A 13,797-nucleotide genomic window follows, 5' to 3' on the forward strand; every position below is an offset into this window, starting at 1 on the left:
GGTCAGACAGCTGCCAGACCACAACCACATCTATTACTTGACTCCACCCACGATAGCACTGAGATGAAATGATATGGGCACCATATTGTTTTTTTGGTGGGCCTAACACATTCGGCCTGTAGGCTTCTCCTGCTTATACACATGCCTGGGTTTGTGGCATCATATTTCCATTCCCTTTGTTTGGGTGGAGTATTATTCATGATTAGGGACCCTGAAAATCTAATCGTATGTCAAATAATGGGAAGGTTTCATCAAGTTTGTCAGAATGCGCGATAATCAAGCGATACGTTACATATGCATAATCAAGCGCTAAGTTACAGAAATTACTAAAAAGAAAAAAAAATCACACCCATGTCTGAAGGAAGTGGTTCAGTTTGGCATTTTAAATACTTGTACACTGGTATCCCATGGGAGCGGCAGGAAGGGTCGTTGCTCTGTGGGGTATATAGATGACAGTGGACCTAAGGTCGGGCCTCAAGAACATCGGCGGTGTGTTGATTTCATCAGTTTCTTGTAGAGCGCTCGCCACGTGACATAAGCAGTCAAGAAAGCACTCCATTTAAAACCACTAGGAACGGCTGGCTTGGCAAGCGCTAGCTAGTTGCTTAGTTACTGTTCACACCCTGGGTTTCCACCCTGTCAGTTTTGTGTTAAACAGCAGTAGTGACTGTTTCAAAAGGTAATCAAACGTGTTTGTGGTCGTTTGTTTTTTTTCTTCTGGTCGAGGCCGCGTTGCCCCCATGAAAATGGCACAATCAGATGTTTATTCCCGTTAACACGGCATTTCTTCAAGGAGGAAAAACCCTTTTGGGAGGGGAGCAAACAACCTTCATTGTGTGACCCTTCGTCCTCCTGTCAAGTTTGCTTGAGATTGGATAAGTAACGACCAAATGTATCGCAGTCAAAAATCGTCAGACACACCAAATTACTTATTTTAGTATGATGATGAAATAGGCAAAGACCAGAAATGAAAGAAACCCATTAGAATTACCCTTTAGAATTACCCTTCAGAATCACCCTTCAGAATTACCCTTCAGAATAACCCTTCAGAATTACCCTTCAGAATTACCCTTCAGAATTACCCTTCAGAATTACCCTTCAGAATTACCCTTTAGAATTACCCTTTAGAATTACCCTTCAGAATTACCCTTCAGAATTACCCTTCAGAATTACCCTTTAGAATTACCCTTCAGAATTACCCTTCAGAATTACCCTTCAGAATTACCCTTTAGAATTACCCTTCAGAATTACCCTTTAGAATTACCCTTCAGAATTACCCTTCAGAATTACCCTTCAGAATAACCCTTCAGAATTACCCTTCAGAATTACCCTTCAGAATCACCCTTTAGAATTACCCTTCAGAATTACCCTTCAGAATTACCCTTCAGAATAACCCTTCAGAATTACCCTTCAGAATTACCCTTCAGAATTACCCTTCAGAATTACCCTTCAGAATTACCCTTCAGAATCACCCTTTAGAATTACCCTTCAGAATTACCCTTCAGAATTACCCTTCAGAATAACCCTTCAGAATTACCCTTCAGAATTACCCTTTAGAATTACCCTTCAGAATTACCCTTTAGAATTACCCTTTAGAATTACCCTTTAGAATTACCCTTCAGAATTACCCTTCAGAATCACCCTTTAGAATTACCCTTTAGAATTACCCTTCAGAATTACCCTTCAGAATTACCCTTCAGAATAACCCTTCAGAATTACCCTTCAGAATCACCCTTCAGAATCACCCTTTAGAATTACCCTTCAGAATTACCCTTCAGAATTACCCTTCAGAATCACCCTTTAGAATTACCCTTCAGAATAACCCTTCAGAATTACCCTTCAGAATCACCCTTCAGAATCACCCTTTAGAATTACCCTTCAGAATAACCCTTTAGAATCACCCTTCAGAATAACCCTTTAGAATCACCCTTCAGAATCACCCTTCAGAATTACCCTTCAGAATTACCCTTTAGAATCACCCTTTAGAATCACCCTTCAGAATAACCCTTCAGAATCACCCTTCAGAATCACCCTTCAGAATAACCCTTTAGAATCACCCTTCAGAATCACCCTTCAGAATTACCCTTCAGAATTACCCTTTAGAATCACCCTTTAGAATCACCCTTCAGAATAACCCTTCAGAATCACCCTTCAGAATCACCCTTCAGAATAACCCTTCAGAATTACCCTTCAGAATAACCCTTCAGAATTACCCTTCAGAATCACCCTTCAGAATAACCCTTCAGAATTACCCTTCAGAATAACCCTTCAGAATTACCCTTTAGAATTACCCTTCAGAATTACCCTTTAGAATTACCCTTCAGAATTACCCTTTAGAATTACCCTTCAGAATTACCCTTTAGAATTACCCTTCAGAATTACCCTTCAGAATCACCCTTCAGAATAACCCTTCAGAATTACCCTTCAGAATAACCCTTCAGAATTACCCTTTAGAATTACCCTTCAGAATCACCCTTCAGAATAACCCTTCAGAATTACCCTTCAGAATAACCCTTCAGAATTACCCTTCAGAATAACCCTTCAGAATCACCCTTCAGAATCACCCTTCAGAATAACCCTTCAGAATTACCCTTCAGAATAACCCTTCAGAATTACCCTTCAGAATCACCCTTCAGAATAACCCTTCAGAATTACCCTTCAGAATAACCCTTCAGAATTACCCTTCAGAATCACCCTTCAGAATTACCCTTCAGAATAACCCTTCAGAATTACCCTTCAGAATTACCCTTCAGAATCACCCTTTAGAATTACCCTTCAGAATTACCCTTCAGAATTACCCTTCAGAATAACCCTTCAGAATTACCCTTCAGAATTACCCTTCAGAATTACCCTTCAGAATTACCCTTCAGAATTACCCTTCAGAATCACCCTTTAGAATTACCCTTCAGAATTACCCTTCAGAATTACCCTTCAGAATAACCCTTCAGAATTACCCTTCAGAATTACCCTTTAGAATTACCCTTCAGAATTACCCTTTAGAATTACCCTTTAGAATTACCCTTTAGAATTACCCTTCAGAATTACCCTTCAGAATAACCCTTCAGAATTACCCTTCAGAATCACCCTTCAGAATAACCCTTCAGAATTACCCTTCAGAATAACCCTTCAGAATTACCCTTCAGAATAACCCTTCAGAATTACCCTTCAGAATTACCCTTCAGAATTACCCTTCAGAATAACCCTTCAGAATAACCCTTCAGAATTACCCTTCAGAATTACCCTTCAGAATTACCCTTCAGAATTACCCTTCAGAATTACCCTTTAGAATTACCCTTCAGAATCACCCTTCAGAATTACCCTTCAGAATTACCCTTCAGAATTACCCTTCAGAATTACCCTTCAGAATTACCCTTCAGAATTACCCTTCAGAATTACCCTTCAGAATTACCCTTCAGAATTACCCTTTAGAATCACCCTTCAGAATTACCCTTCAGAATAACCCTTCAGAATTACCCTTCAGAATTACCCTTCAGAATAACCCTTCAGAATTACCCTTCAGAATTACCCTTCAGAATTACCCTTCAGAATAACCCTTCAGAATTACCCTTCAGAATTACCCTTTAGAATCACCCTTCAGAATTACCCTTCAGAATAACCCTTCAGAATTACCCTTCAGAATTACCCTTTAGAATCACCCTTCAGAATTACCCTTCAGAATAACCCTTCAGAATAACCCTTCAGAATAACCCTTCAGAATTACCCTTCAGAATTACCCTTCAGAATAACCCTTCAGAATAACCCTTCAGAATTACCCTTCAGAATAACCCTTCAGAATTACCCTTCAGAATTACCCTTCAGAATAACCCTTCAGAATAACCCTTCAGAATTACCCTTCAGAATTACCCTTCAGAATAACCCTTCAGAATTACCCTTCAGAATTACCCTTCAGAATTACCCTTCAGAATAACCCTTCAGAATAACCCTTCAGAATTACCCTTCAGAATAACCCTTCAGAATTACCCTTCAGAATTACCCTTCAGAATAACCCTTCAGAATAACCCTTCAGAATTACCCTTCAGAATTACCCTTCAGAATAACCCTTCAGAATTACCCTTCAGAATTACCCTTCAGAATTACCCTTCAGAATAACCCTTCAGAATAACCCTTCAGAATTACCCTTCAGAATAACCCTTCAGAATTACCCTTCAGAATTACCCTTCAGAATAACCCTTCAGAATAACCCTTCAGAATTACCCTTCAGAATTACCCTTCAGAATAACCCTTCAGAATAACCCTTCAGAATCACCCTTCAGAATCACCCTTCAGAATCACCCTTCAGAATTACCCTTCAGAATTACCCTTCAGAATTACCCTTCAGAATCACCCTTCAGAATTACCCTTTAGAATTACCCTTCAGAATAACCCTTCAGAATTACCCTTCAGAATTACCCTTTAGAATCACCCTTCAGAATTACCCTTCAGAATAACCCTTCAGAATTACCCTTCAGAATTACCCTTCAGAATTACCCTTCAGAATTACCCTTCAGAATTACCCTTCAGAATTACCCTTCAGAATAACCCTTCAGAATTACCCTTCAGAATTACCCTTTAGAATCACCCTTCAGAATTACCCTTCAGAATTACCCTTTAGAATCACCCTTCAGAATTACCCTTCAGAATAACCCTTCAGAATAACCCTTCAGAATTACCCTTCAGAATTACCCTTCAGAATCACCCTTCAGAATAACCCTTCAGAATTACCCTTCAGAATAACCCTTCAGAATAACCCTTCAGAATTACCCTTCAGAATAACCCTTCAGAATTACCCTTCAGAATTACCCTTCAGAATAACCCTTCAGAATAACCCTTCAGAATTACCCTTCAGAATTACCCTTCAGAATAACCCTTCAGAATTACCCTTCAGAATTACCCTTCAGAATAACCCTTCAGAATAACCCTTCAGAATAACCCTTCAGAATTACCCTTTAGAATTACCCTTCAGAATTACCCTTCAGAATAACCCTTCAGAATAACCCTTCAGAATTACCCTTCAGAATCACCCTTCAGAATCACCCTTCAGAATAACCCTTCAGAATAACCCTTCAGAATTACCCTTCAGAATCACCCTTCAGAATAACCCTTCAGAATAACCCTTCAGAATTACCCTTCAGAATTACCCTTTAGAATCACCCTTCAGAATTACCCTTCAGAATAACCCTTCAGAATTACCCTTCAGAATAACCCTTCAGAATAACCCTTCAGAATTACCCTTCAGAATTACCCTTCAGAATTACCCTTCAGAATAACCCTTTAGAATTACCCTTCAGAATTACCCTTCAGAATAACCCTTCAGAATTACCCTTCAGAATTACCCTTCAGAATTACCCTTCAGAATAACCCTTCAGAATTACCCTTCAGAATTACCCTTCAGAATCACCCTTCAGAATAACCCTTCAGAATTACCCTTCAGAATAACCCTTCAGAATTACCCTTTAGAATAACCCTTCAGAATAACCCTTCAGAATAACCCTTCAGAATTACCCTTCAGAATTACCCTTTAGAATAACCCTTCAGAATTACCCTTCAGAATAACCCTTCAGAATTACCCTTTAGAATAACCCTTCAGAATAACCCTTCAGAATAACCCTTCAGAATTACCCTTCAGAATTACCCTTTAGAATCACCCTTCAGAATTACCCTTCAGAATAACCCTTCAGAATAACCCTTCAGAATTACCCTTCAGAATTACCCTTCAGAATCACCCTTCAGAATAACCCTTCAGAATTACCCTTCAGAATAACCCTTCAGAATAACCCTTCAGAATTACCCTTCAGAATAACCCTTCAGAATTACCCTTCAGAATTACCCTTCAGAATAACCCTTCAGAATAACCCTTCAGAATTACCCTTCAGAATTACCCTTCAGAATAACCCTTCAGAATAACCCTTCAGAATCACCCTTCAGAATAACCCTTCAGAATTACCCTTCAGAATTACCCTTCAGAATAACCCTTCAGAATTACCCTTCAGAATTACCCTTCAGAATTACCCTTCAGAATAACCCTTCAGAATAACCCTTCAGAATAACCCTTCAGAATTACCCTTCAGAATTACCCTTCAGAATCACCCTTCAGAATAACCCTTCAGAATAACCCTTCAGAATAACCCTTCAGAATTACCCTTCAGAATTACCCTTCAGAATTACCCTTCAGAATAACCCTTCAGAATAACCCTTCAGAATAACCCTTCAGAATTACCCTTCAGAATTACCCTTTAGAATCACCCTTCAGAATTACCCTTCAGAATAACCCTTCAGAATTACCCTTCAGAATAACCCTTCAGAATTACCCTTCAGAATTACCCTTCAGAATAACCCTTCAGAATTACCCTTCAGAATTACCCTTCAGAATTACCCTTCAGAATAACCCTTCAGAATAACCCTTCAGAATAACCCTTCAGAATTACCCTTCAGAATTACCCTTCAGAATCACCCTTCAGAATAACCCTTCAGAATAACCCTTCAGAATAACCCTTCAGAATTACCCTTCAGAATTACCCTTCAGAATTACCCTTCAGAATAACCCTTCAGAATTACCCTTCAGAATTACCCTTCAGAATAACCCTTCAGAATAACCCTTCAGAATTACCCTTCAGAATAACCCTTCAGAATTACCCTTCAGAATTACCCTTCAGAATCACCCTTCAGAATAACCCTTCAGAATTACCCTTCAGAATTACCCTTCAGAATAACCCTTCAGAATAACCCTTCAGAATTACCCTTCAGAATAACCCTTCAGAATTACCCTTCAGAATTACCCTTCAGAATAACCCTTCAGAATAACCCTTCAGAATAACCCTTCAGAATTACCCTTCAGAATAACCCTTCAGAATTACCCTTCAGAATTACCCTTCAGAATTACCCTTCAGAATAACCCTTCAGAATAACCCTTCAGAATTACCCTTCAGAATTACCCTTCAGAATAACCCTTCAGAATAACCCTTCAGAATTACCCTTCAGAATTACCCTTCAGAATTACCCTTCAGAATAACCCTTCAGAATAACCCTTCAGAATTACCCTTCAGAATAACCCTTCAGAATTACCCTTCAGAATAACCCTTCAGAATTACCCTTCAGAATAACCCTTCAGAATTACCCTTCAGAATAACCCTTCAGAATTACCCTTTAGAATAACCCTTCAGAATAACCCTTCAGAATTACCCTTCAGAATAACCCTTCAGAATCACCCTTCAGAATTACCCTTCAGAATCACCCTTTAGAATTACCCTTCAGAATAACCCTTCAGAATTACCCTTTAGAATAACCCTTCAGAATAACCCTTCAGAATTACCCTTCAGAATAACCCTTCAGAATTACCCTTCAGAATAACCCTTCAGAATTACCCTTTAGAATAACCCTTCAGAATAACCCTTCAGAATTACCCTTCAGAATAACCCTTCAGAATTACCCTTCAGAATTACCCTTCAGAATTACCCTTCAGAATTACCCTTCAGAATTACCCTTCAGAATAACCCTTCAGAATAACCCTTCAGAATCACCCTTCAGAATAACCCTTCAGAATTACCCTTCAGAATCACCCTTCAGAATAACCCTTCAGAATTACCCTTCAGAATTACCCTTCAGAATTACCCTTCAGAATAACCCTTCAGAATCACCCTTCAGAATTACCCTTCAGAATTACCCTTCAGAATTACCCTTCAGAATTACCCTTCAGAATCACCCTTCAGAATCACCCTTCAGAATTACCCTTCAGAATTACCCTTCAGAATTACCCTTCAGAATCACCCTTCAGAATCACCCTTCAGAATAACCCTTCAGAATTACCCTTCAGAATTACCCTTCAGAATCACCCTTCAGAATCACCCTTCAGAATAACCCTTCAGAATTACCCTTCAGAATTACCCTTCAGAATTACCCTTTAGAATCACCCTTCAGAATTACCCTTCAGAATTACCCTTCAGAATAACCCTTCAGAATAACCCTTCAGAATCACCCTTCAGAATAACCCTTCAGAATTACCCTTCAGAATCACCCTTCAGAATAACCCTTCAGAATTACCCTTCAGAATTACCCTTCAGAATTACCCTTCAGAATAACCCTTCAGAATCACCCTTCAGAATTACCCTTCAGAATTACCCTTCAGAATTACCCTTCAGAATTACCCTTCAGAATCACCCTTCAGAATCACCCTTCAGAATTACCCTTCAGAATTACCCTTCAGAATTACCCTTCAGAATCACCCTTCAGAATCACCCTTCAGAATAACCCTTCAGAATTACCCTTCAGAATTACCCTTCAGAATCACCCTTCAGAATCACCCTTCAGAATAACCCTTCAGAATTACCCTTCAGAATTACCCTTCAGAATTACCCTTTAGAATCACCCTTCAGAATTACCCTTCAGAATTACCCTTCAGAATCACCCTTCAGAATTACCCTTTAGAATCACCCTTCAGAATTACCCTTCAGAATTACCCTTCAGAATAACCCTTCAGAATAACCCTTCAGAATAACCCTTCAGAATTACCCTTCAGAATCACCCTTCAGAATCACCCTTCAGAATTACCCTTCAGAATTACCCTTCAGAATTACCCTTCAGAATTACCCTTCAGAATTACCCTTCAGAATAACCCTTCAGAATTACCCTTCAGAATAACCCTTCAGAATAACCCTTCAGAATTACCCTTCAGAATTACCCTTCAGAATAACCCTTCAGAATAACCCTTCAGAATAACCCTTCAGAATAACCCTTCAGAATAACCCTTCAGAATTACCCTTCAGAATTACCCTTCAGAATAACCCTTCAGAATTACCCTTCAGAATTACCCTTCAGAATTACCCTTCAGAATTACCCTTCAGAATAACCCTTCAGAATTACCCTTTAGAATTACCCTTCAGAATAACCCTTCAGAATTACCCTTCAGAATTACCCTTCAGAATTACCCTTCAGAATTACCCTTCAGAATAACCCTTCAGAATTACCCTTCAGAATCACCCTTCAGAATAACCCTTCAGAATTACCCTTCAGAATTACCCTTCAGAATTACCCTTCAGAATTACCCTTCAGAATCACCCTTCAGAATCACCCTTCAGAATAACCCTTCAGAATTACCCTTCAGAATTACCCTTCAGAATCACCCTTCAGAATTACCCTTCAGAATTACCCTTCAGAATAACCCTTCAGAATTACCCTTCAGAATTACCCTTCAGAATTACCCTTCAGAATTACCCTTCAGAATAACCCTTCAGAATTACCCTTCAGAATCACCCTTCAGAATAACCCTTCAGAATTACCCTTCAGAATTACCCTTCAGAATTACCCTTCAGAATTACCCTTCAGAATTACCCTTTAGAATTACCCTTCAGAATAACCCTTCAGAATTACCCTTCAGAATAACCCTTCAGAATTACCCTTCAGAATTACCCTTCAGAATCACCCTTCAGAATTACCCTTCAGAATTACCCTTCAGAATTACCCTTCAGAATTACCCTTCAGAATTACCCTTCAGAATCACCCTTCAGAATTACCCTTCAGAATTACCCTTCAGAATTACCCTTCAGAATTACCCTTCAGAATTACCCTTCAGAATTACCCTTCAGAATTACCCTTCAGAATTACCCTTCAGAATTACCCTTCAGAATTACCCTTCAGAATCACCCTTCAGAATCACCCTTCAGAATAACCCTTCAGAATCACCCTTCAGAATTACCCTTCAGAATTACCCTTCAGAATTACCCTTCAGAATCACCCTTCAGAATAACCCTTCAGAATTACCCTTCAGAATAACCCTTCAGAATTACCCTTCAGAATTACCCTTCAGAATTACCCTTCAGAATAACCCTTCAGAATCACCCTTCAGAATCACCCTTCAGAATAACCCTTCAGAATTACCCTTCAGAATAACCCTTCAGAATCACCCTTTAGAATTACCCTTCAGAATAACCCTTCAGAATTACCCTTCAGAATTACCCTTCAGAATAACCCTTCAGAATTACCCTTCAGAATTACCCTTCAGAATTACCCTTTAGAATCACCCTTCAGAATTACCCTTCAGAATTACCCTTCAGAATTACCCTTCAGAATTACCCTTCAGAATAACCCTTCAGAATTACCCTTCAGAATTACCCTTCAGAATAACCCTTCAGAATTACCCTTCAGAATTACCCTTCAGAATAACCCTTCAGAATTACCCTTCAGAATTACCCTTCAGAATTACCCTTCAGAATTACCCTTCAGAATAACCCTTCAGAATTACCCTTCAGAATAACCCTTCAGAATTACCCTTCAGAATTACCCTTCAGAATTACCCTTCAGAATTACCCTTTAGAATAACCCTTCAGAATAACCCTTCAGAATTACCCTTCAGAATCACCCTTCAGAATTACCCTTCAGAATTACCCTTCAGAATAACCCTTCAGAATAACCCTTCAGAATAACCCTTCAGAATAACCCTTCAGAATTACCCTTCAGAATCACCCTTCAGAATTACCCTTCAGAATTACCCTTCAGAATAACCCTTCAGAATTACCCTTCAGAATAACCCTTCAGAATTACCCTTCAGAATTACCCTTCAGAATAACCCTTCAGAATTACCCTTCAGAATAACCCTTCAGAATCACCCTTCAGAATTACCCTTCAGAATTACCCTTCAGAATTACCCTTCAGAATAACCCTTCAGAATTACCCTTCAGAATAACCCTTCAGAATTACCCTTCAGAATTACCCTTCAGAATTACCCTTTAGAATAACCCTTCAGAATTACCCTTCAGAATTACCCTTCAGAATTACCCTTCAGAATTACCCTTCAGAATTACCCTTCAGAATTACCCTTCAGAATTACCCTTCAGAATTACCCTTCAGAATAACCCTTCAGAATTACCCTTCAGAATCACCCTTCAGAATTACCCTTCAGAATAACCCTTCAGAATAACCCTTCAGAATTACCCTTCAGAATTACCCTTCAGAATTACCCTTCAGAATTACCCTTCAGAATAACCCTTCAGAATAACCCTTCAGAATTACCCTTCAGAATAACCCTTCAGAATTACCCTTCAGAATCACCCTTCAGAATTACCCTTCAGAATTACCCTTCAGAATAACCCTTCAGAATAACCCTTCAGAATCACCCTTCAGAATTACCCTTCAGAATAACCCTTCAGAATCACCCTTCAGAATTACCCTTCAGAATTACCCTTTAGAATTACCCTTCAGAATTACCCTTTAGAATTACCCTTCAGAATTACCCTTCAGAATAACCCTTCAGAATCACCCTTCAGAATTACCCTTCAGAATCACCCTTCAGAATAACCCTTCAGAATTACCCTTCAGAATAACCCTTCAGAATTACCCTTCAGAATTACCCTTCAGAATTACCCTTCAGAATAACCCTTCAGAATCACCCTTCAGAATCACCCTTCAGAATAACCCTTCAGAATTACCCTTCAGAATAACCCTTCAGAATCACCCTTTAGAATTACCCTTCAGAATAACCCTTCAGAATTACCCTTCAGAATTACCCTTCAGAATAACCCTTCAGAATTACCCTTCAGAATTACCCTTCAGAATTACCCTTTAGAATCACCCTTCAGAATAACCCTTCAGAATTACCCTTCAGAATTACCCTTCAGAATTACCCTTCAGAATTACCCTTCAGAATAACCCTTCAGAATTACCCTTCAGAATTACCCTTCAGAATAACCCTTCAGAATTACCCTTCAGAATTACCCTTCAGAATAACCCTTCAGAATTACCCTTCAGAATTACCCTTCAGAATTACCCTTCAGAATTACCCTTCAGAATAACCCTTCAGAATTACCCTTCAGAATAACCCTTCAGAATTACCCTTCAGAATTACCCTTCAGAATTACCCTTCAGAATTACCCTTTAGAATAACCCTTCAGAATAACCCTTCAGAATTACCCTTCAGAATCACCCTTCAGAATTACCCTTCAGAATTACCCTTCAGAATAACCCTTCAGAATAACCCTTCAGAATAACCCTTCAGAATAACCCTTCAGAATTACCCTTCAGAATCACCCTTCAGAATTACCCTTCAGAATTACCCTTCAGAATAACCCTTCAGAATTACCCTTCAGAATAACCCTTCAGAATTACCCTTCAGAATTACCCTTCAGAATAACCCTTCAGAATTACCCTTCAGAATCACCCTTCAGAATCACCCTTCAGAATTACCCTTCAGAATTACCCTTCAGAATTACCCTTCAGAATTACCCTTCAGAATAACCCTTCAGAATTACCCTTCAGAATCACCCTTCAGAATAACCCTTCAGAATTACCCTTCAGAATCACCCTTCAGAATTACCCTTCAGAATTACCCTTCAGAATAACCCTTCAGAATTACCCTTCAGAATAACCCTTCAGAATTACCCTTCAGAATAACCCTTCAGAATTACCCTTCAGAATTACCCTTCAGAATTACCCTTCAGAATTACCCTTCAGAATAACCCTTCAGAATAACCCTTCAGAATTACCCTTCAGAATAACCCTTCAGAATTACCCTTCAGAATCACCCTTCAGAATTACCCTTCAGAATTACCCTTCAGAATAACCCTTCAGAATAACCCTTCAGAATCACCCTTCAGAATTACCCTTCAGAATAACCCTTCAGAATCACCCTTCAGAATTACCCTTCAGAATTACCCTTTAGAATTACCCTTCAGAATTACCCTTTAGAATTACCCTTCAGAATTACCCTTCAGAATTACCCTTCAGAATCACCCTTCAGAATTACCCTTTAGAATTACCCTTCAGAATCACCCTTCAGAATTACCCTTCAGAATTACCCTTCAGAATAACCCTTCAGAATTACCCTTCAGAATAACCCTTCAGAATTACCCTTCAGAATTACCCTTCAGAATTACCCTTCAGAATAACCCTTCAGAATAACCCTTCAGAATTACCCTTCAGAATTACCCTTCAGAATCACCCTTCAGAATCACCCTTCAGAATAACCCTTCAGAATTACCCTTCAGAATCACCCTTCAGAATAACCCTTCAGAATAACCCTTCAGAATTACCCTTTAGAATTACCCTTTAGAATTACCCTTCAGAATTACCCTTGAGAATCACCCTTCAGAATCACCCTTCAGAATCACCCTTCAGAATTACCCTTCAGAATAACCCTTCAGAATTACCCTTCAGAATAACCCTTCAGAATTACCCTTCAGAATCACCCTTCAGAATAACCCTTCAGAATCACCCTTCAGAATTACCCTTTAGAATTACCCTTTAGAATTACCCTTCAGAATTACCCTTGAGAATCACCCTTCAGAATCACCCTTCAGAATCACCCTTCAGAATTACCCTTCAGAATAACCCTTCAGAATTACCCTTCAGAATAACCCTTCAGAATTACCCTTCAGAATTACCCTTCAGAATAACCCTTCAGAATTACCCTTCAGAATCACCCTTCAGAATCACCCTTCAGAATTACCCTTCAGAATTACCCTTCAGAATTACCCTTCAGAATTACCCTTCAGAATAACCCTTCAGAATTACCCTTCAGAATCACCCTTCAGAATAACCCTTCAGAATTACCCTTCAGAATCACCCTTCAGAATTACCCTTCAGAATTACCCTTCAGAATAACCCTTCAGAATTACCCTTCAGAATAACCCTTCAGAATTACCCTTCAGAATAACCCTTCAGAATTACCCTTCAGAATTACCCTTCAGAATTACCCTTCAGAATTACCCTTCAGAATAACCCTTCAGAATAACCCTTCAGAATTACCCTTCAGAATAACCCTTCAGAATTACCCTTCAGAATCACCCTTCAGAATTACCCTTCAGAATTACC

The 13,797-nt window shown here is 39.2% G+C and overlaps 1 protein-coding gene across 1 annotated transcript in view; it reads left to right on the forward strand.

Moving 5' to 3' along the window:
• Positions 1–13,797, forward strand: part of LOC137430925 (disco-interacting protein 2 homolog C) — a gene marked incomplete in the record, with an annotated part of 587,612 nt that overhangs the window by 480,291 nt on the left and 93,524 nt on the right.

The sequence above is a fragment of the Myxine glutinosa genome, chromosome 7, assembly GCF_964187855.1.
Source record: "Myxine glutinosa chromosome 7, kmMyxGlut1.1, whole genome shotgun sequence".
NCBI lineage: Eukaryota > Metazoa > Chordata > Myxini > Myxiniformes > Myxinidae > Myxine > Myxine glutinosa.